Source organism: Cupressus sempervirens, chromosome 7 (assembly GCF_028749045.1).
Source record: "Cupressus sempervirens isolate cs-2001-9-10 chromosome 7, ASM2874904v1, whole genome shotgun sequence".
Taxonomy (NCBI): domain Eukaryota; kingdom Viridiplantae; phylum Streptophyta; class Pinopsida; order Cupressales; family Cupressaceae; genus Cupressus; species Cupressus sempervirens.
This window is the reverse complement of record NC_143124.1, coordinates 710,928,637-710,955,005: the sequence shown is the minus strand read 5'-3', so window position 1 is coordinate 710,955,005 and position 26,369 is coordinate 710,928,637.

Genomic DNA, 26,369 nt, shown 5'->3' with positions numbered 1-26,369 from the left:
ATGTTTTTTATTTTGTTCTAGTACCATGGTTTGTCATTCTATTGACCTCAATATTGGGTGTTTTCCATGTAGATCTTAATGAAACCATCATTTATGAGTCCTTGTTCAATGCACATACCCTTTTCCTTGATGTCTTTGTATGTTTGGAGACAATTCATGACCATGTGACGTGCAAGACTAGGATGGGTATTGTTGATGAACATTTTGATGAGGTGACAGTCAGGGATAGTGCAAGAAATATGTGTTGTGAGAGTTTGCCATCTTTGCAACTAATCTGCAAGGCTTTCTCCCCACTTTTTTTTGGCATGAACTAAGTCAACTATGGATAATTCAATTTCAATTAGGTGAGCTTATTGGGCTACAAAGGCCTTTGATAGTCCAACAAATGTTTTGATGGTGCCATGAGGGATCCGCTAGAAACACTCAAGAGCTAGTCCTCCTAAGATCTTAGCAAAGAGACACATGATAAATACATCATTATAAGCCACTTCTTGGAAATAAATATAAAATTCTTTGAAATGTATAATTGGGTCTCCTTTCCCCCTAAATTTATCAAACTTAGGAACCTCAAAATGTTTGGGAAATGGTGTCATTGTTATTGCTTTATCAAATGGATATGGGAAAATTGTTTCAAATTTGAAAGTTTTGTAATCTGTCCCATCTTTGAGCACCTTGAGGGCATTTTTCATCTCTTCCCATTCAAATTTGATTGGTGCCCCTAGTCCCAGTGCCTTTGGCACAGCGTATGTCTCAGATTGTGTGGGTAAATATGGATAGCTTTCTTGGATGTATTGTGGTGGTTTAATTATGGATTGAATGGAATTTTGAACAAGATTTATGATCTATTGGGGTAGAGGTTGGACGTATTGCTGCATCTACTAAGAGGACTGCTACTGAGGTGGGTAGATATAGGATTACTGCCTAGATAGATAATTCTGTGTTGGTGCTTGGACATACGGTTGTTTGGGTTGTTGTTGTTGGAGAGGTAGTGGTGGAAATATTGAGGCTATATTGTGAGATGGTATATTTGGCCTAACATATGATGGTTGCGATCCTACTTGAGAAGGCAATTGAGTGGTGATGGATTCCAAATAGTTGGTGGAGGGAATCATCCCTATTGCTGGTGGTTTTTGTTGTGGGATTTTTTGGCTACTTCCTAGGGTAGCATAGTGAAATAGTTAGTGAAAGGTGGAATGGATTGATTGGTGGTGGTATGGGTTGATATGCCTGGAAAGTTGGCATGAAAGGAGTACTAAAAGGGAGCTTGTGGTGGTCCCTTGTGTTTGTCCAAAACCCCAAGGACCAAGTGGAAACAGAGTGGTGGTATTTGGCATAGATGCAAATGGATTGGAAGAAATGAAAGGTGGATTGGTAGGCTTGACTGATGACATTCCCATAGTTGATTGTGATGTTGATTGGATGTTTGAATGAGATGTGTTAGATGCACTACTAATGGGTATGTTTGAAGTGGAAGAAACACTTTGAGAAGTGGAAGATCCTGCGATATTGAATGGAACAAATGAAAATGGTGAAGCAGTGGTAGCAATAGTGCTAGAGATGGTAGGTTGTTGAGGTGTTGTGTGGATTAATGACTGAGCAATGATGGGTTGATTGTTTGGTGGGATAGGAGCACTGAGTTGGGTTGACAAGATATTAGGGTCCATAGGTTCTGGTTGTGTTGCTTGATATCCCCCTTGTGGGATGAAAAAAGGATCATTTGAATCATACTAACCAATGAGTGGTGGCAATCTACCGAATAAGAGGTGAGTGGGATCAGATATATCTAGAGGTGGCGGTCTCCCAAAACCAAAAACATCAACATTGTCCCTTAGGAAATTTTCCATAATGGTTTCTCTATCCTAGTCTATGATGGCATTAATGGTAGTTGCATGCCCTAGTTGGTTAATAAACACATCTATATCTAATCAAGGACTTGATTCTTCCAAATTTTGTGGTGGTGGATTATGTGTGATTGAAGACACTAGAGGGTGAGGTTATGCACTAGTTGAACTATCGAGAAGATTAGGATCCCTGTCTTTCTTCTTCCTTTGGTTATTAGTGAGACACATGGTACGTGGCATGTAAAAATGATGTTTCTAAGGATGAAGTGCAAGATGCTTGGGATAATGAGTGCAAGTATATGTTTATGGATGTTTTCGCTAAATACTCTTAAGGACAACAACTATGATGGAAGGGTGCTTTAAGATGCAAAAGGACATATGACAGATGAGTGGTAGTGATTTAGTGATATAAACTCTAGGAAGCCTAAAGCTTAGTGATGTGGTATCAATGTAAAAGAGATGATGTTTTTCCTATGTGCAAGCTCGAGATATGGTAGTGATATCAACCCTGAGGTAAACTTGTGACTTTTTGGAAGATAAGTGATAATCAAGTGTGGAGCCTAACCTTTTTCTCAAGGTGATGAGGGACACAAATGACAAAGACAAATTACCCTAAACAATGCTTAGTTTGAGGGATAACTGAGATAGTGTGATGGATGTAGGATGTAGGGTAGACAATTCTCAACAAAGTAACACCAAATTCTTAAGTAGAATGGGGATGATGGAGGATGTTTTGATCTATGTTTGGTTTGGGTGAATTTGGATACCTAAAGTATATGACCTAAAGATGATGAATCTAAAAAATGCTTAAGGTAGGAAGAGAATCTATATGAAGAACTAACTCTATGAGATGGTAAGTGTAATGTGTGTGTGGAAGAAGAAGAACCTAATCAAAGTGGGTATAGCTAGAGTATTCGATAAGGCTTGTGTTAACTCCATGTCTTAGGATTAAGTTCTAAATTTTTTGATCCCACTTAGTTTGTAGAGAAACTTCAACACCTTTCTTCTCAATTTGATCTAACTTGGCTAGCCTTGGGTTAGGTGTATACTTTTTGCGTTAAGCTTCTATCACTCTATAAAATGTCGTTTGTGGGAGCTTAACCTTTTTGAACTTAGGTTTTGGTGGATTTGACATGAGATATCTCTACTAGGTTTATCACAACTACAGGTTTAGGTAGTGACTAGTACGCTAAGTATACCTTTCACTTTAGGTTGGAAAACATAGATTTTCTAGGGTAACAAATTGGTCTAAGAAATGGTATTTTATTAAGAGGAACAAGTGACTCAAGTTTAGCTATAAGGAATAAATTGGGATAAACTAGGTCTAAGATTGTTGTGAATAAACTTGCTAAGAATCCTTTTGAGATAGCAAGGATAAATTTGGTTTGAAGATGAATGTTTTTGAGTGCATAAAAAGGGATATTTGACCAATGGATGATGTAACGATGTTTTCTTTGAAATTGGTTAAGTAAAAATTGACTAGCCTAAAGTTATTGCAAATAGACTTGCTAGCAACTATTTTTGAGACAATAAGAATCATTTGTTTGTGAAAAAGGTGAAGTAAAACTAGTTAGAATGAAGTTGTTGTGAATATAATTGCTAACAACTACTTTGAAACAACAAGGATAAGACTCTTTCAGATATGACGTATTGTGAGAAAACTGTCTTTCAAAGGACAAAGCCACTTTGAGAGAGACAAACAAATGATCTCTTTAGCAAAAGGATTTGATAGTAACCATAAGAATGTGTATGTTCAACAAATTTTTTTCACGGGACTTTTGCACAAATAAGACAATTCAAACACACTTTTAATCACTAATGTCACTTTGGTTTCAATGTATTACTCATTGGACCTGTCAGGAGGAGCTCATCTTGATGTTTTCTAGATCTAGTGTGATTTTTCCCTCTAATCAAAGAGGTGAGTCGATACAAGATTCAATTGAAAAACTTACACATTAGAGATCCTTCTAGGTATGACAAATAGAAGCCCTCCTTCTATGGGGACAATGACTCTTGGAGATGAAAACCGGGTAGCCTTATGCCTCTACTAGGGAAAACACATATGTCAGGTAACTTTAGAGAAGCCTTATATTCTCTTGCACCATGATTAATACACCAAGGATAAAAGGATAGCTACTAAATTGGCTCAAAATAAGGTCTTTGGAGTCAGCCACTCAGTTGTTATGTATGTGATCCATTAAGAATCTATTCCAAACATACTAAAATTGTGGGAATGTTTTCCCACCTCAGACTACCCTAGAAACACACTGCTCGAACTTGCCTAATAGAGTGAGAAGGTTTAACCCTCCCCTCATTTATATACCAGCCATATTATTTACTAGTTTGAGCTTCTCACCAAAGGGGAAGTCCTTTCTAGAGGTGGATGAACTCGCTAGAAGCACTCCTAAGTTGTTGTGAATGATATTGCTAACAAATTTTGGTACATGCATCACATATTTAATGATCCTAATTTGAAAAAGTAGAGAAGATGAAGATGTGCTAAAAGGCACAATATGAAGACACAATAAACACTTGATTCATTCTAGTTTGGAAGCTTTAGTGTATCCTAATGACTACCTTGAAAATACACGTGATTAACATAAAAGGTTCATTTTCAACTTACAGCAATGGTCAACATAATAAATCCAAGTCAATAAAAGAAATAGAGTGAGTGAAAGCTTTGAAAGAGATGGGAATAAGAGAAAATTTTCTTTAATGCCTTCAAGATTAAGTTTTGTTCATTTTAAGCCCAAAAGTCAAAGTGTTTAGACATAATGTTCATTTGCACTTAAAACTAAATGTATATCACATTTGTTCATTTTTAGTACTCTGCATTCAAGATTTGATTTTTTATGATTACCTAAGCATTCATTCCAATAAAAGACATGTCTAACCATTCATTCCATTTAAAATATTGAAATTTTTATCTTTAAGCATTCGAGAGTTGATGTTTTTGACAACTACACTAAGTAAACTTGCAAAATCAAATTATTAGAACTCCGAAAAGGCACCTACGAGCTGCCCCTTGTAAAACACAAGTCAAAAAATCAAGCTGGTTAATTAAACCAATGAACCCATGGGTGTCAACTTGCTATCCTACTGCGCGGGAATGCATTCAAATAGTATAGGATCATGGTGCATAGAGTGGTGAAAAAAAAGGAAAAGTGGGCTGCAGGAAAAATACTTACAAGCAATATCGCAGGTTTATGGAGCACACTCCCATTGACAGGTGTATCTGCAAGTTTGATAATGGAAAATAAAACTAGATTTTTGTGCTCAATTTTTTTGGTCAAGCATTCTCGCAGGTTTTTCCAGCCCACTAGTAAAAACTCACATTAAACTCACATTTTCGCAGGAGGATTGGTCTAGAGGAGTGGTGGGGACGATTTTTATTTCCATGTCATAGTGAGAGTCCATGATGAATGCATTCTTGCCTGCATGAGTTTGTAATGCCGCTAGTTTGTCTCCATAAACTCATAGCCATAGGTTCAAGAATATTTGGTTTCTTGAAGATTTTTTATCAAAAAACTGATTATGTGGATGGGAGCACGTTTCCTATTTTGAGATTTAGGCACCTACAAAAAATGTTAAGAAACCTAACACATACAAAAAAAAGCACAATAGATTTATTTCGGTTAGTTAATAAAGTAGGTGCAAAATTTATCAAAATGATCTGAATGCAGGGTCCCACCAGGCGTGCCAAAATGTATCACCTATTTTAGTAATTGCAAAATAGAATAGTAAGATCTACAAAGCACTCACAATACCAAATAGACTAACACTTACGAGAGGACAAAGGAAACACTATGGAGGAAAGTAGACCAAGAATGGTAAGCTCCTCAAGTGTAACCTTGATGACTTCGATGTGTCCAGATGTGGATGGATGTATGCTCAAGCATGCTTCAAGCTTCAAGTGGTGAGTTTAGGATTTAAGCATAGAGGTGAATGAAGGATTCAACAATGGAGTTGTGTATGGATTTTGACACGACGATGATGCAAAATGGGTATGCTGTAGTGGTTAATGGGGCATTATAAGTTTGCATAAAAGTTGATATGAATTGCGAAGGAAGAGGGTTTCATTTATTGGCTAAGGGGTGGTGAGATGGAGGCTCAGAATGCAGGGATGGAAGAATGGTGAGGGAGGGCTAGGATCCAAGGAAGGGAGAGCACATGGTTTGTGCTGCTTCAAAGCTCTAGCTTCATGAAAGGTGTCACAAAGGGATTGGGTGATCAAAATGGGGGGTTAAAGGTAATTATGATGGAGGAGAAGTCTAAAAGAGAAATGTAAGAGGCATTTAAGGGTATTTATGGCATGTAAGAGCCATTAATGCTCTTGGATAGGAATAGAAGAGGATAGGGGAGATTATTGACTTTGGCTTGGGTTAGAAAGTCTTAACCCTTGCTTAAAGTTGTGTACATGTTTAGGAGGGGGATTAGGCTTAGCTTATGAGGGGGGTTAGGGTGTAAGTGGCTTAGCTTTGATGGGATGAGTTAGTTAGTTGGCTAAGTGAGGTTAGTATGGGTGAATGGGTTGGATTAAGGTAATGATAAGGTTTAGGGATGGTTTTTAGGGGTTTGGGATGATTTATTTAATAAAAGGGGGATGTGGGATTAAATTAAATAGATTTTTGTATTTATTTAATTTAATAAAGGAATGAGGATTTAATTGATAAATTAATTTTGGGTTATCATTTGATTTTATCAATTGGAATATAGTTAATTAAATTAATTAATTAGCTAGGGGATGATAATTAATTAATTAAATAATAAATATCTAACCAATAATGTCCTAGGAGATGACTAAATAGGATTCCCTAGTGTTGTAATCAGATTTAGGTGTCTTAGTTGCAACAACCTATTTGGATAGTTATGCTCATGCTTGTTGTACTGACAAATAAAGCATTCTCTTGCATACTTTTGCAAATATGACTTCAGGTCTTTTTATGTGAACATCTCCTAAATTTGTCTATTGGTCTTAAAGAACCTAGGATATCCAGTCAATGGAGAATCATGAAAGGCACACAATATAATTTGCATGACACCCAATCCTAGGACCAAATAAATCCTTCACTTGTAAATGATTAGCTCATTTTCAAGGGTATATTTTCTATCTTGAATACAACCATCAATTATACTAGATTCCCATTGATCCCTAACATACTTTGCAATGACCAAGTGTCTCCAATCATTGGATATCCCAGTAATCACAAACAAGTGGGATGTCTATGATAGTGTGTTAGCAACTACATTATGTGCACTCTTAATAAAGGAGATATTAAAATAGGACTAAAGTTTATTGACCCACTTTTGTTGCCTCTCATTGAGATCACATTGCCCAAGGAAATGCTCCAAGCTATTATGATGTCTTGATGTAGAATTTGTTACCAATTAAGTACCACCTAAATTTGGCCAAATCATGCATAATGACCAACATCTCATTATCATAAACACTAAATATTCTCTCAGGACCCATGTGCTTCCTTCTCTCAAATGCTATGGGATGGTGATCTTGGAGAGAATGACACAAATGCCTTCAGTCGAGGCATCACAATCTAACTCAATCACCTTGAAAATTTTGGCAATGCTAATACTGGGAAAATGTTACAATATGTTTGAACTTCTCAAAGAAATCTTATGCCTAAGCATTCCACTCAAAAGAACCCTTACGGGTCAGATCAGTAAGGGGAGTTTCATGTCAAGAGAAACCTGCCATAGATATGTAGTAGAATGCACACAACATAATGAATCCTCTAAGTTATATCAAGTTATCTGGTTTAGGCCAATCCAATATACCATGGAACTTATTAAGACCTATGTGAAATCTCTCTAAGCTAATAATGTGTCCAAGATAGAATAACTATATCTTGCCTAATACACATTTGAACTCATTGGCATATAAGGAAGCACTATCAAGAACATTGAGTACCATGTCCAGGTCTACTACATGACCATCCCATGTATTACAACAAACAATTATACTATCAAAGAATACTAGAACACATATCCTCAATTGAATATGGAAGACTCTATTCATATTAGACTAGAATGTGTCTGGGGCATTAGTCAAACCAAATGAAATGATCAAGAACTCAAAGTGACCATAGCGACACTCGAATATTGTCTTCTCCACATCCTACTCTTTAACTCAAATCTAATGATATCATGATATCAAATCAATCTTGAGAATAAACATGCCCCATGTAGCTCATCTATAATCTCATCAATATGTTGAATAAAATACTGGTTCTTAATAGTTCTTCTATTCAACATCCAATAATCTATGTACATTCTAATCCTCCTGTCATTTTTCTTCACCAAAATAACTGATGAAGCAAAAAGAGACTTACCTAACCTAATATGTCTCATAGTGCACATCTCATGTATGATCTTCTCAATCTCAACCTTTAGTCACTTAGGGTGTTGAAAAGGAGTTATCATAATGGGCTTAGTCACCTCCTCTAGCTCAATAATGTGCTCTATCCCTCTATCAGATGGTTTTCTAAGTGGTAAGTCACTAAACACTTTAGAGTGCTTAATCTTCTATATATCTGGATGGTAGGCTAGTTTTTTTATCTCACCAAAGGTAGGAAACATCCTATACTTTATTGCTCACTCAACTATGTCATGAACAACAAGACACTGCAACTGCCTAAAAGAAATTAACTTAATCTTTCCATTTGTAATACCCTCAAGGATGTGAGTTTTACCATTTTTAATGAATCTTATTTCCATCTTCTTTGTACAAAGATAAATATCCTCTATGGTTTGTAACCAGCTCATTCCAAGAACTACATCAATGTTGCCCATGTCTACCACAAAAAAATGTGTCTTAAAATAATAGTTATTTAGCTTCATGGGAAGCTTAGAAATTATATTGTTACACTTAAGAGTGTAACCATCATCCACCTGTACTCTAAGTTCCTCAAACTCTTCTATCTTAATTTCTCTCTCTTGGAGACCAAACATGAATATATAAAATTGTGAGTAGCATCTATATCAAGTTGAGCAATAACAAGTTACCCTATTAAGAGATCACACATCCTAAATGCACCTTCCTTTCTTGTGATAGAAAGGTATGTACCACCTTAAGGCTAGAATTATCAATCACTTCATCACCATCACCTAATACTGTGTGTGTCTCATGTTCATGATCAATTGGCTGTCCAAAAAAATCAGAACTTTCATCCTCACCATAGAACCACGCTATCATCATGTTTTTACCCTTAGACTTCAAAGGGAAATCATTTTTTTCATCATAGGGCCTTCTATAATAAAAATGTAGTCTACTCCTCCTTAGATCACTAACAATCTCCTAATCTAATGGGGCTTCCATAGGACACTTAGAATTGGTTATCATATTTCTTAGGGGCTTCCCTATTATTATATGATGAAGTAGTAGGTTTGGAAGAAAACTTGCTTTGTGGAGTAGGCATCTCTAGGTTCCTTTCTTTTTTCATGGCTTCCTATGAGGTAGGTGCATCTAATGACTTAACCCACCCTTTGTAGGCTCAACCAATCCCTCTATAAATAACATAACTCATTGCCTCTCTTAATGGCTCATACCATCATAGATAGACGTTGACATTTATTGATAAATGCCTCAAGGTACCTTGTTTACCTTGTCTGTCACAATTGTATCAACTCTTGAAAGTAGGTCTCAGGGTCCTTCCTATCAAATCTCTCTACTGGGCTATCAACAAACTCCTAGTAGGATACTATCTTATCATGATGCAGTGAACTACCCCATGTTACCACCAATGATGAGCTATCATGTCCAAATGCAACATGACAAAGTAAATAACATCCTCCTTAGTCATGGGACACATTGAGAGATACGTTTTGAGTTTATGTACCCAACCTCTCACTGTAATTTTCCCACTTCCAACAAATAAAGTCAAGTTCATCTTGTTGGTTACCTACTTCAAATTGATCTTTCTAGGCCTTTGTCTCTCAAATGCAGGCATACCTCTAGTGTGCTCTCACTTTTGTGTCAAGAACCTATCAAAGTTTAATTTCTACTTGATGGCCTATGGTAGAGCATCCCACTCAGCATAGTGTACCAACACATCATTGATATTTGATGCAACCTTAGCCTCATTACTAACCATATCAAACTCAGGTCTCAAAAAAGTAGGTCATTGTGGCCTATCATATACACTTGTATGCTCAATCATCTCAATCTTGTCCTCATTTCTAGACCTATGAGAGTTGTCTAAAATACTCATGGTACCTCTTGTTGGAAATGTAAGAGGAGTAACTAAGAGGGGAGGGATGAATCACTTACCACAAAAGCAAATCCTTATCCCTTAGATATCAATACAAACTTCCACTTATCATGCAATATTGGATACCTCGATTAACACTAGAATAAAATTGATGCTTGGTTAACAAAGCAATCTTAAGACTATTAAACTATTTTATCCTTTAGTAACTTAGTTGCATAAACATAAAGCATAAGAAAATAAAATGAACACAGATGATACCAAGATTTAACATGGAAACCGAATTTAGGGAAAAACTACCTTGCAATTGGTCACAATAATTTTTACTCTTATGAAGTGATCCCTGTTAGGAGCCAACCTTGTTAAAGGGTACAAAACATAATGTTAAGTATGACCCTATTAGAGTATTTAGATCACCTTTTTAGGAGTGACCTAGTTAGAGGTCTTCAAACACTTCAATCTTGATATGTCACCTTGTTAGAGCATTTACAAAATGATTGTTAAGTCAACTCTGTTAAGAGATTTATTTACTACTACAATGGTTAGAGAGAAACAACAATTTGACTTGATTTATGAAGCAACTATCTTTGTAGATTCAAATCTTTGTTCTAGCTTGACCTCTAGATCTTTGTTGATTAGATGTTTCTTTGCAACTTAACTTTCACACTTTCCTACTTAGCCTTTTTTCTTTGCTCACGTATCCATCATTTTCATGTTCCACTTATTATATCTTGTCCTCGCAACTCTAACCTTTCTTATATATCATAAGCTAGGAAAATTTGGCTTGAATACCCTCTAAAAATGTTAATAAATATCCAAATAGTCAGCCTAAATTAATAAAATGTTTGACAATTACATTTTGTCATCACTTGGTCAACACTAGGACTGAATATTCAGTTGACACTATGACTTCTTCACTACCTGACCACTCAGTTAATACTGCACTCCTTTGATGCTCGACCACTCGGTCAATATTGCAAGCCTTTGATGCTCAACCACTCAGTCAATACTGCAAGCTTTTAATGTCTGACCACTCGGTCAGTACTGCAAGCAAGAATCCATTTCATTAATCGACTACTTAGTTAATACTAGAAGTCTTCTTAACCTGACTGCTCAGTTAATACTATGATAAACAAAGTTAATACTAAAAATCTATATTGTTTAATGCTGACATTTTTGTAAACATCAATGACAATCTACAATTGAAAAACAAACTTCCTCTTTGGCATTGATGGAACACAACACGTCAACATAAACTGATAGAAGTATGAACAATTGAATAATATCCTTAGTTTCATTTTTATTCTCATCCATACTAACTCCTAAGATTTTGCTTGGATTTGTCTTTACTACTTTCCTAACACTACTTTGCTATAATTTTCTCTATACATTCCATTATCTGAATATTAAGACTCTCCCTCTTTCTCATTAATATTGAACTTTCTTCAATCTTCCATGTTGACACTAAAATCTCCCTCTTTGACATTAATTGCCAAAGGATACACACTATAAAATTACAATGTACCTTTTATACTGATTCATATACAATATGGTGTGTATTATACTACATCAACTTGATTGATCCTCAATGGCACTTGGTTGACGCCTCACTATCTTTTGCTTTAGTGAGCATCAGTTAGGGGAATGACCTCTAGTTTACCTCGTAGATACATAAATGCATCCTTAGGTAAAGCCTTAGTAAATATATCTATTATTTGCTCCTTGGTGTTCACATATTCCAATCTAACCTCTTTGTCTTGAACCAATTCCCTTATGAAATGATACTTGATTGCAATGTGTTTTGTCTTTGTATGCATCACTGGATTTTTGGATATATTAATTGCACTTGTGTTATCACAATAGATAACCACTGGTTCCTTGATCTCTTCCTTCATTCCTGACATTAATTGGTTGATCTACATTATGTTAGACTACTACATCAACATAATTTGCCTTTGATGTGGATTGAGAAATATAATTATGCTTCTTGCTTGTCCAAGACACTGGCCTCTTTCCAAGACAAAATGCTCCTCCACTAGTACTTTTTCTATCATCAATGCTTCCTACCCAATCTGCATCAGTAAAGACTCTCAACTCAAGATTTCCTTATTTCTTATACCATAACCCATAATATTCAATTCCTTTTAGATATGTCAAAATTCTTTTGACTGCCATCATGTGATTTTCTTTAGGTAGTATAAAATATTGCAACTATGCCAACTGCCAATGCAATATCAGGTCTGGTGTGAACCACATATTGAAGTTTCCCGATCATTGATCCATAAGTAGTCTGATTTACCTCCTTTGAATCATCATTCTTTGAGAGCTTATGTCTAGTAGACATAGGTGTCCCAACTGGTTTGGAATCTTCCATTCCAAATACTTTCAATATTTCCTTGATGTATTTTGATTGAGTGATGTATATCCATCTTTCAGCTAATGAACTTATAGACCCACAAATAATTTAATGTCTCCAAACATAGACATTTAAAATTATTTCCTCATTACCTCAGAAAATTATTTTCATAACATCTCATGTCCACCAAATATGATATCATCTACAAATATTTCTGCAAGCAATATCTTGTCCTATAGTCCTTCCTTAATATATAAATTTCTATTATCATTTGTGTTTTCTAAACCAATTATTACTAGATATCCATGTAGTCTTTCATACCATGCCCTCGGAGCTTTCTTTAATCCATATAAAGATTTATGAAGTTTACATACCATGTTTCTTTGGCTTGGATTAATGAAACCTTTAGGCTGTTCAATGTAGACTTCTTCTAAGACTCCATTTAAGAAAGTTTATTTGACATCCATTTGATATACTTCGAATCCCTTTTGTGTTGCATATGCTGGGAGTATTTTGAATCCTTCAACTCTCGCAACAAGGGAAAATGTTTCCCCATAATCAATACCTTCTTCTTGAGCATAACCTTTGCATACAAGTCTTGCCTTGTTTCTTGTCACTTCTCCTTTCTCATTCAACTTATTTTTGAATATCCATTTTTTTCCAATCACATTTTTATCCTTGGGTCTAGGAAAAAGAGACCAGGTTCTATTGTTTTCTATTTTCTCAATCTCTTCATTCATTTCTTCTATCCAACTTTTATTCTCTAAAGAATATTTTATAGATCTAGGCTCAAATTCACTAAGTAAACATGTACCTTTTAGTTTGTTCCTTTTCAATACACCTTTTGTCTCTCCTCCAATTATTTGATCAGGTGCATGATTCCTTCTGACATATTTAGAAAGTCTTGGATCTTTCTTTCTTTTCTCAAAACTTGGCTCACTTGGTTCTCCATGATTTTCATCCCTTTCCTCAGGCTCCTCTATTTGATCTGTTTGTAACTCAGGTTGCATTGCCTGGGGCTACAACTTGGGTTGAACTAACAATGATTCGGGCTGAATTGTCAGTGCATTGTTTGGTACACTAGGTCGTTGAAGGGCTTCAACCTTTAGAGATAAAATTTTAGGTTCTTCTTCATAATAGATAAATTTTCTATAATCTCCAAGTTCCTTGCTACTTTTTTCTTCTCTTCTTTCTTTCTTCAATTGAACTCAATTCAGTGTGCGAACTGCTGTGTTGATTGCTTCTTTCTAGTATTTTGGTGCAATATTCTTCTTCATCAATAGTGTGTATGCACATTCCATGATGGATCTATTTTTTCTTTTTGCTATTCCATTTTGCTTTGGAGTTCTAGGCGTTGATACCTATTTTTTTATTCCTCTTTCATTGTAAAACTTATTGAATTAATCTGAGATGAATTCTCCTCCTCTATCTGATCTCAAGCATTTCAGATTCTTTCCTATTTCTTTCTCAACTATATCCAAATACCATTTGAAATTTTAAAAAGCATCACACTTATCTTTAAAAAAATTACAGTCATCATTCTAGAATAATCATCAACAAACAAAATGAAATATATATCTCCACAATAGCTTTCCGCACCTATTGGCCCACAAAGATCTATGTCAACTAGTTCCAAAGCTTCTTCAAAATTGTAGGACTTACTTTTGAAACTTCTTTTGTTAGAAATAGGAATTACTAAGAGGAAGAGGGGGGGGGGGGGGGGTGTTGAATCAGTAATTTACAAACTTTAGTTGTCAACTGGATATTATTTGTTACTTTAAACCATACATAACAATGTAATAAATTAATGCTAAACAATAATAGTAACCATGCACAAATATAACTCATAACACCATATTTTGTTAACTAGTGAAACCTTGGCCAAGGGAAAACCCCAGTGGGGATGATACCCACTAGATAATATACTGATATATAAGTTCCTTGTTAGAGGATGGACCCTATTAGGAGTCAATGAGAAAATTTAGTATAGAGAGACCCTATTAGGAGACTTTGAATCCCTGTTGGGAGATTCTAACCCTATTAGGAGTTTTGCCAACCCTGTTAGAAGTTGTAGTACAGTAGATGCAAGATGATCCCGTTGCCCAAACATGCACTTCCAATTACAAGAATAGCCCACTGCCCAAAAAAGTAATTAGACTTCTGGAATATAGATTCTTTCTCAGTTTGATCTTAGATCACAAGATAGCTTCACAAAATTTTCATATATCCCTTTCACAATAGATCACATACAATTGCTCAACATATTTTCTCCAAGCTAGCACACTTGAATTCGCAAGATGTCCTTTGCATAAATAACACGCCTTTACATAAATTATTGCTAGGTCAACTAAGACCACAATACACTTTTCCAACTTAGAGTAAACATCTAGGATGTTGGTCCTAATTAGACAAGTAATTATTTTGTAAACAAAATAATTCCTTTCCTTTAATTTTGTTGTCCTATTTTATTGGGTAAACACGAATATCTCTTTTCTGTACAGTTTGTACTAACCTTTGAGGTTATACACATCATCATCAACATGTATACTATCTCCATCTAACTTCTCTAGTCATAATATGACATCATCAACAAGTTACAAACAAAACAATACACCATTGTATACCAAATTCATACTTAGACAATTTTTTGAGTACCAAAAACTAAGTATCTATATTTTTGAGTTTTCATGTAAGCATGTACATCATGTGTTGTCATAAATGAAAAAAATTACATATCCTCATTAGCCAATTGTCAAAAATCTCCCCCTTTGGCATTTATGGCAACAAAATAGGGAAAATTAGCTAAGTATCAAAAACTTAAAATAAATAACACATTAACATTACATCTATTATAATTTGTCCAATTTACACATGCTTCCCCTTACAATATGATTTCATACTTTTCTCTTTACCCGATTTACAATTTTCTTATGTACTTCTCCCTCTTTGACATCAATGACAAAGCTTAAAATGTCAAAAACTGTCCATCTTCTATTAAAATCTTTGTAAACATCTATCTCAAACTGATAACATCTTCATGCAATCATCAAAATTTACTTTCAGACTATCCATACCTTTTGTCCATGTATCTTTGGTTGTCTTAGTAGAGGTGAGAATTGCACATAAGGCATATAATGCAATCTCAACTGCATTAAGGTCAGAGTATAATATGTTAGTGTCCTTGGCCTTGATAGATTCCTCCAACTATTTCTCAATAAAAGATATTTTCAGAGCAATAGACTCTCTGAAATTTGATACTCTCTTCAAAATTTGTTCCCTTCAAAGTTCTAGTTTCCTGATATCACTCTGAATATTGGCCACTCTAGCAAGATGTTGTAATTGGCTAGATAGAGCTTCTAGCTTACTCATTTTTCCTCCAATCTGACTATCAATATCCTTAGTCAGCTTGTGAGATAGAGTACACCTAAAGTACAATATCTTGCCATCTTGTTGACACTTCTAAAGTTCCTTGATAAAAGTATGAAGACTTATCAAATCATTCTTAATATTTTGACAAATGGTGCTAAACAAGTTAGTATCATGTGGGATATGTGCCTTAGATTCTACAACATTTAACAAATTTGTGAATTCTTCATCAAAAGACTTTAGCATTGCCTATGCCCTCTGTTCTAGATCTACCTCTGTGTGCTGCACTACCAAAGTACTATGTAGTCTATCTATCAGTAACCTCCATCAAGGTTCTCTGCAGGATCTTTACTATCTTGTCCTTCTGAATAAGTTTTGACAAAGATGAGATCAAATTAGTTTGTCATCATCATTAGTTGCTAGGCTAGCAAGCAAAAGTGTAGTAGATGAACTAGCAGGTTTAGTGTTATCTTCCCTTTGCTTCTTTTTAGTTACCTCTTTGACTCTTCTTTCTTCTTTCTCTTTCTTTTCCCTTTTCTTTCTTTCTTTTTCTTTCTTTTCTTCCTCTTATAATCTCTCCTTCTCATCTTCTTCTATTTTCCTTTTCATTTCTTCTTCGGCTAATCTTTTCTTTTCTTCCTCTTCTTTTCTTTTCATCTCATCTTCAAGCAATTTCTGCTTGGCCTCTTCTATTTTCTTTTTCTCTTATTCAAGTATCCTCTTCTCCTCTTCAATTTGTCTCAGTTGTTCTTCAATATCCTCGGCATTAGGTTCATTCTATTTGAAACCTTCAAATGAGTTTGTATCATCAATGTTAATGGTGACATTGGTTTGATCTATCTGCATTATGTCACCACTCACTGACACTTTTGAGGTTTTGGGTGCTGGTGAAGATGTTGCCTTCAACTTTGTCAACATCTAACTTGTAGCTGCTGCAATTTCACTTCTTATCTTATCTTTCTCACCCACCATAAATATAAATGGTCTCACCTTGTTTCTTAACTAAGGCGCTAGATTGTTTAACAATCTCTTGACTTCTTCTTTGTCATCAGTCTTGCATATTGTTCTTAACATAGACTTCTGAAGTTCCATGTTCTCTTCTCTAGTTGGTGTCTTTTTTCTATGAGTCTGTCATAGACCTTTTGGTTTACTGTGCCTTCAATATCCTTCAATTTTAGATTGTTGGGTATAATGTATCTCACAGTAGAGATATCAATCTGATCTTTCTCAAAATTGTTATACAAATCATAAAATTTGCTCATCTAAACAAAACTACCTTCATTAGCAATAACTCTATCTTTGACTTCTAGGGTTGCTGAGCTTTTCCTGCTGACTGCTTTGAAGTTTCTACCTTCTCTATCTATTTAACTTCTTCTTCTTCACTAGACTCAAAAATTTTCAATAATGTCTTTTGTCTCTTTTCTGGTCTAGTGGCTTGTCATTTGACCCTTTTAGTCTTTGTGGTCACATCTTCCACTAATCTCTCTAATTTTTCTCTTTGGCTCACTTGGTTGAATACCCAACATTGCTACATAAGGAATTCTCGGTTTTGAAGATGTCTCTACAATAGACACTGATAAAGGTTGCACATTTAGTATACCTTACTTCATGGTTTTCTTGATTGCTTGTGACCCACTCTCAGTCATACCAACCTTTGATAAGGCTTTCTTCATTACAGTTTCTATCTTCTTGTGAGATGCCTTCTCCAAGGATGCCTGATGAGCTAATTGGGTAATCTCATCATAAGTTCCAAATTTGTATTCAGCTTGGTCCTTCTTTGATTTCAACAATAAGTCAATGTATCCAACTGTTATATCATCACTTAATTCATAACCTAAGGGATCAAGAAATGTTTTTGAGGTTCCACTACTTGAATATAAGTAAAATCTATATCAACCATAACACAAATATCTTCCTTAAATCTATGTACAATTACAGGTGCAATTCTAAATCTTTGCCTCATTTCATTCTGAAATGTTTTCATAATCAAATTCCCACTATCCAATTTTTATCTGCTAGATGTCTCCTACACACTTTTGTGATCTTCTCCATTGTACACCTCTCACTGCTCATAATTTCTATGACTGATAAATATGAAAATATTTTAAGCACATTAAAGGATTATGTGATTAATCAGTGACTGAAATCTAAACACGCCATTCTTAGTCCTCTTGATCTTTTCTAGGTTTTCAAGAAGTTGCATTCTTAGTATTTCACTAAGGTTAACTTGTTCCCTCTCAACACATATCTTATAGGTTGCATAGATGAATTTGGTTGACAATTCATCAATCTTTGAACTTGCACATACAAAGTAGGCAATGATTCTACTCAAGAATCTTACATCATCTTTCTTAATGGTGTTGATCACCATGGTTTTTTCATTATACACTGCCTTTGTATAGCTCTTAACTCTCTTCTTAACCATTTTCTCACCTATAGGTACACTACCTTATTTATAAAGACCAGTTACCTCATAAATAAGGTTGAATGAGATATCAACTACACTATCTTGCATCCATAGTTTCCCATAATGTATTCCACTTAGTATGATTTGTATCCACTCATCTATGTCTAATTCTCGGTAAAAATGATATTTGAACAGGTCTAGTTCCTTCAAGTGTTCAAATCTGAGTTTTACAGTCATATCATGATTAAAGACCAATTCCATATCCTTGTTCATATATTCACTCCCAATAGATTTAAAATTATTGGCAAGATAACTTCCTACATTTTCCAAATATACTACATTGTTTGGAGTAATGGATAATGCCGAGTTAAGGTTTACTTCTATGGGTTTCATGCAAGCAACCTTCAATTTCTATCTCTCTTCATTCTCAACATTGTGAACTACTAAAATATCCATGGTTCTATCAAATATGAACCTTTTATCAAAATAAATTATGCGAAAAAATGATAAAATACCTTTTCCAAAAATAGGGTTTGCTTTGAAATTGCCTTGTCAAGTCACTTCTGAGTGCTCTATGCCTCTGATGTATTAGTAATGAAGTGGTAATCAAGTCTGTAATCCATTTATTCCTTCAACTTGAACTCGCATTAATTGTGTACTTTGCAAACATGAAAAAAGCTGTCAACTATATTTTGAGATCAAATAACTGCTCAAGATCATCTATCCAATCTTCAAATGCCACCCAAGGTTTACTATAGCCTCCTCTCATCATGACAATACTACACAAAACTTTACTCCCTGAAATTCTTAGTAAAAAAGTAGTTTTCATCTTCTGCTACAGAATTAACTTTCTCTGTAATAACAATAACTCGTAATTTCTTGATAACTAATTTAGATAAGCTCCAAATGACAAGAAAGCTTAGATACAGTCTAAACTTATCTTGATACACCTTTTCCCAACTTTTCTACCTCTAGTTTGATCTCTAGATGAAGTTTTCAAATTCTAGTGCTGTTAACAAGCTTAATTCAACTTAATTGAATCAAGCTCGATAAGTGACTTTGATCTTCCTATCTCATCATCTTCTAGCTTTTCTTTTGAGATGTCTAATCCTTTTACAAATGCATCATTGAGTTCTTCTTGAAGTTCACTAACTACATTTCTTTGTTCCTCATTGTCTTTCTTATCCAAAGTTCCTTTCATGGTTCCTTCTATTATTTTCGATGTTCCTTCCATAATTTCTTCTATATCTTCTATTTCTTCCATTGGTCCTTTTATCTTTGAAGTTTCTGTCAATTCTGCAATACTTTTTGTTGTATGTTTGAAGTTGTTGCATAACTAACATACTGGTTTTTAGCTTCTAGGATTTTGCTAATCATCCGGTGCATGACAATTCTGAGCTATGTGTCCAAAGTTGTTACACTTACAACACATGATCTGTCTTCTTTCCTCATAAGGTCTTTATTCTCTTGATGCCTTTCATTAGATCTTCTTCTATCTACAGGGTTAGCATTCCTACACATTCTACTATTCCTTCTATTATTATCATATTTAAGTTTCCTACAATCAATTTCTTTATGACCCATACCATGGCAATTATTACAATAAAAATTCTTAACATGATTAAATGACTTATTTTTATAATCTCTTTTCATATAACCTATTTCATTACATGAAAACACTTACCTCTAAATTCATACCTGGTTTCCTTAGGAGATTCTACTTGCTTTGGTTCATCCAATATTTCAACTTTCTTGTCTTGTCCAACTTCTTTAGTTTTATTAGAAGATTGACTAGATTCAATCTTATCATCAAATTTATCTTTTTCTTTTAGATCTGATCTAATCTTAGGTTTCTTTGCAGACATGTTAAATAGATAACCAAGACCAATCTTATCATAAGTAGGTCTCTATATTGACATTGAATCATCAAGCTTTTCTTTGCTAGAATAAAGCTTCTCAAGTTGTTGCTAGTACTGAGTTAATTCACCTTTCACAATAGTATTGTACTTATGAAGTTCTTCATGATCTTCTTTCAATGTTTCAAGCTCAGATGTCTTCTTTGCTAGACTTTCTCTAAGATTTGCATTCTCAGTCTTCAATCAGTTTCAATTTTGCTAGGATCATTCCTTAAGGTTAACTTTAGATTCATAATCTTTAATTCATGCTTCAAGATCTTGTACTCCATCTTCAATTTTGAATAGTCATCATCACTATTTTCAAATTCAATAGATTTAGGATTGGATTTGAGATTTTCAATCTTTTCCTTCAATTGTCCAATGTATACTTTGGAGTCTTCATATTTTTCCTTCAACTTATCTCTTTCTTCAATAAGGAGATCACTTTGTTCAAGTGCCCCTTCTGTTAGTTTGTGGTGATTGATTAGGGAAGTACTATACATACTTCATAAATAGTAGCACAAAATTTTGGGCTACTTTTTGCCAATTTATGGCCGGCATGTTTTAACCCTAAAGCAACAAAAACACTTGTATAAAAGGGCTTAGGGTTAGGGATTGTTTCATTAGGTGTGATGCAAAAATTAGTTCTTGCAGCGATATTGAGCTGTAAGGGATTATAGATTGTAATCAGGTTGTAATCACTGGATCATAATAATATCAGACTTACTATTTGGTGGACGTAGCCCAGGGATTGGGTGAACCATGTTAAATCTTTGTGTCTTGTGTTCTTTTCTATGTGGTCTATTATTTTCTAATATTGATTATATTTGCATGTAATTGTTATTTCTGTCTAAGACTTTAATCCTAACACCTTCAAGGTTCTTCATCAACTATTCCATATCCACAGGGATCTTACTCAAGCTGTTAAGCCTCTTCTAAGTAACTGTGCTCTGATACCAATTGTTAGAAATAAGAATTACTGGAGGGGGGGGGGGGATGAATCAGTAATTTACAAACTTTAGTCATCAATTGGATATTATTTGTTACTTTAAACCATACATAACAAAGTAATAAAGTAATATTGAACAGTAACGATAACCATGCACAAAGATAACTTATAACACCATATTTTGTTAACTAGGGAAAACCCCAGTGGGGATGATACCCACTAGATAATATATTGATATATAAATTCCTTGTTAGAGGATGGACCCTATTAGGAGTCAATGAGAAAATTTAGTATAGAGTCTCTATTAGGAGACTTTGAATCCCTGTTAGGAGATTTCAACCCTATTAGGAGTTGTGCCAACCTTGTTAAGAGTTGTAGTACAGTAGATGCAAGATGAGCCCACTGCCCAAATATGTACTTCTAATTACAAGAAGAGCTCACTAACCAAACAAGTAACTAGACTTCTAGAATATAGATTCTTTCTCATTTCAATCTTGGATCACAAAATAGCTTCACAAACTTTGCATATATCGCTTTCACAAAAGTTCGCATACAATTGCTCAACACATTTTCTCCAGGCTGGCACACTTAAATTCACAAGATGCCCTTTGCATAAATACCATGCCTTTACATAAATTGCTTCTAAGTCAAAAAAGACCAGAATAAACATTTCTAACTTAGAGTAAACATCTAGGATGTCAGCCATAATTGGACAAGTAATTATTTTGTAAACAAAATAATTCCTTTCCTTTAATTTCGTTGTCTTGTTTTGCTGGTAAAACACAAATATCTATTTTCCATATAGTTTGTACTAACTTTTGAGGTTATATAGATCATCATCAACATGTATACTATCTCCATCTAATTTTGCTAGTCATAATATTACATCAACAACAAGTTACAAACATAACAATACATTGTTGTATACCAAATTCATACTTAGACAATTTTTTGAGTATCAAAACCTAAGTATCTTTATTTTTGAGGTTTCTTTTAAGCATGTACATCATGTGTTTCCATAAATGACAACAACTACATATCCTCATTAGCCAATTGCCAACATCTTTTACTCATTTTACCAATTTGACATTGTTTGCACATGCCCATCTTAGGTTTCTTTATATAAGGTATGCCTCTTACTCTTTTGTTCTTGCTTATGGTGGTCAAGTTATCAAAGTTAACATGACACATTCTTTTATTCTATAGCCAGCTTTCTTCTATTTGAGCTAGCAAGCATGAAATTTCAGTGAGATCTAGGTAAAACAAATTTCCTTTTGTTTGGTTGCCAGGTCCAACTAAATTTCCTTTTCCATCCAATAGTTTAGCTTTTCCATTCATGAATTCAACTTTGTATCCTATATTGTTCAACTATACTACATTGAGTAGATTATTTCTTAATCCTTCAACCCAATATGCATTCTCACATTTGATTCCATCAGTTAATGCTATGATTCCTTTTCCTTTTACATAACATGGTTCATTGTTTCCAAATAACAGTTCCACCATCATAGTGTCCCAAATGTTCAAATTTAGTTTTATTACATGTCATGTGATGAGAACAACCAATATCTATGATCCATGTATCATTTTTTCTGAAATTAGAGATAAGTGCCATCTTTTCATTTTCCTCATCATCATATTCATCTTCAACAACAATATAAACTACTTCATCTTCATCATTATCACTATCAGAATCTTTTGCAATGTAATATGATTTCTTACCTTTCCCTTTGCAGTCCTTGTAGCTTTTGAAGTCTTTCTTGCCTTTGAACTTGTTGAACCTTTTCTCATTTTTATCTTCCTTGTTTGGACACCTTGCAACAATGTGACCAACTTCTTCATATGAGAAATAAATGAATGGAATTTTACCTCTAAATTTTCCTTTTCTTTTGCTGCTCTTTTTGCTAGAGGGGATTCAATGACTCCAAGATCTTCATCTAAATCATCTTCTTCTTCATTGTTAACTTGTTCGATTTTTTAATTCCCTCCTTTTCTACCAAGGGTTAATTTTTCTTTGAATGCATATTCAATTTTGTTAGAAGGAGCATAGTTATCAAAGTTATCCAACTCAAAAGTAGACAATCTTCCCACAAGAATATCCTCAGTTAGATCATGTGTTGGATTGCATCTCATCTCTTGAATAGATGAAACTCTAATTGCATAAATAGGAAGAAGCATTCTTAGTACCTTGTTGATTACTATTTCATCATCAATTTTACCTCTCGCAACTATGATTGCACTTACACTTTTGTTGACCCTTTCATTGTACTAGGTAATGTTCTCACCTTCTTTCATTTTCAACCAATCAAATTTACCTCTTAAACTTTTTGCCTTGGTTCTTTGCACATTTTTGTCACCTCCAAAGACTTTATTTAGCTTTTCCTACATGTCAAATGTAGTAGGACAATCTCTGACTTCATCAAATTTAGAATAGTTCAAAGAGGATGTAATATCAGTCATCATAATATTGTGATCCTTTATTTCTTTTATTTTCTCCACAATCATAGGCTTGGGTGGTGGCACATATTTATTCTCCAAGTAGAACACACCAACATCACTAATGCTTGATATATGTAGCTTCATAAACTCCTACCATGCTGATTTTTTTTCTTTGTTTAGCTTACGGATATCCCTTTTGTAAGACGTTCTGATCTTTACCTTAGGTCATTAAAACCTTTTCCTGCAAGCACCAACTACTCTGATACCACTTGTTGGAAATGGAAGAGGAGTAACTAAGAGTGGAGGGGTGAATCGGTTACCACAAAAATAAATCCTTTTCCCTTAGATGTCAATACAAACTTCCACTTATCATGCAATACTGGATAGATTAGTTAACACTAGAATATTACTGACGCTCAGTTAACAAAGCAATCTTAAGATTATTAAACTGATTTATACTTTAGTAACTTAGTTGTAGAAACATAAAGCATAATCAAATAATATGAACACATATGACACCAAGATTTAATGTGGAAACCCAATTTGGGAAAAACTACAATTACAACTAGTCACAATAATCTTCACTCTTCTAAAGTGAGCCCTATTAGGATCCAACCCTGTTAAAGGTTATAAAACATACTATTAAATATGATCCTGTAAGAGGGTTTAGATCACCCTGTTAGGAGTGCCATGGTAAGAGGTATTCAAACACTTCAATCTTGAAATGTCACCTTGTTAGAGGATTTAAAAAATGAATTTTAAGTCAACTTTGTTAATATATTTCTTTACTACTACAATGGTTAGAAATAAACAACAATTTCTTATAAAGCAACTGGCTTTGCAGATTTAGATCTCTATTCTAGCTTTACCTCTAGATCCTTCCCGATAAGATGTTTCTTTACAATTTATTTTTCACACTTTCCTGCTTTGCCTTTTGTCTTCACTCACATATCCATCCTTTTCATGTTCCACTTATCTTCTCCTCATAACTGTGACCTTTCTGATATATCATAACCTGAGAAAAGTCAGCTTGAATACCCTTTCAAAACATTAATAAAAATCCAAATAGCTGGCCTCAATTAATAAAACATTTGAGAATTACATTATGCTATCACTCGGTCAACACTTGGATTGAACACTCAGTTAACACTATGACTTCTTTACTGTCCGACCACTTGTTCAATTTTGCACTCCTTCGATACTCGACCACTTGTTCAATACTGCAAGCCTTTGATACCCAACCACTTAGTCAATATTGCAAGAAAGAATCCATTTCATTAATTACCTTCTTGGTTAATACTGGAAAGTCTTTTTAACTTGTCTGCTTGGTTAATACCAAGATAAACAAGGTTAATGCTGCAGACTCTACATTGCTAAGTTAATACTAACATTTTTGTAAACATCAATGGCAATCTACAATATACAATTGAAGAAATATTTTCAACACCTCTATCTCTACTCCATCCTCTAGGGAAAGAAATGAACTACAAAGTCTCAAATAGTTGTTGTAGCACATTACCTACTTGGTGTTGACCATATGCAAGGTCTCTCAGTGTTTCCCTTGCCTTCTTTCTAATCTTGTAATCTATCCCTATAACATACATACATCTAGAACCTCCAAATCCATTAGAACCACCAACAGTCCTATAACCTACATTGGTGCTAAATTGTATCTCTTGTTCTCACTCACTTGGTGGTGAAGTCCTTACCTTATAGGTATAATGTATGCTAGGTATGAACCTTTGCACCATAATGAATCCAATTTCCTTACGAACTAGAAGGAAACCATTCTAATATTGGTGTAAGAGCCTTGTTGGCTCACTCTAGAACTATGTTGGATAGATGTTTTTGCATTTTTTTTGGCTTTTGAGTTTAAATGTTTTTTTGTAAGTTCCAAAATTTGTAGAAATTCTTGAACTACAAATACAATGATATGAAACCCAAACTACCATGAATGTTAATGTAATATTTCATTTTGTTATTATGATATATACAATTATTACAACCATAAACTTATAGGGAAGCAAATAATTTAAAGAACCTATAAATATATTTGGCAATGGATATGTTGTAGCAGATGGATGATGAATCTTCATGCCAATTCAATATATAGCAGCCTTTAATGTGTTAAGAAACTAGTAAAGAGTTAAAATGTTGCCTTAGTCTTCACTGCAAACTCATAAGTAAAACACATTAACAAAGAACTCTAATGTTGCTTCTGTGATGATTATGTAGTCAACAAAATTTCCCTCTAGTGGCAAAACAATAGCAATGAAATAGTAATAAAGGAATGACCAGAATTATTTGAATTCCCTTCATTCAATCTCATATACAACAATATGGATTTATTTTATAAACCCTCAATTTGCAAACCAAATGATCTTTTTTTTTTCTTCAATAAGTAAACCTTTTTATTAATAATTCTCAATATACTTTACAATGTCCTTCATTCAAGTGGGGGCACTAGAGGATACGAATGGAGGCAAGAAAAAACTCCAGTATTGTCCAAGACTTATGTCCTTTAAAATATTTACAAAGTTTATAATGAAGGATTCCTCAATTTATATATGGGATTAGGGCATACCCTTTATGTAGAATTACATATGAAAATGGGACAATCCCCTTTACATGAATTTACATACAATAAGATCTTTTTCAAGTCTAGCAAGTTTGGTGTAGAGTAGATTAATGGAATTCCTTCCTATCTCAAGCTCTGAGTATTATATCTATACATACTTATCAATATGCACCTAGACAAAGTGTTAGATCTTCAAAGTATATTATAACAGTAAGAATAATAAATACTAGTATAAAATTTCCAAAACTTAATATTTCCTAATTTTTTCTTATGTTTCAATTAGACTATTGGAAATTCTATCCAATAGTTATCAAGA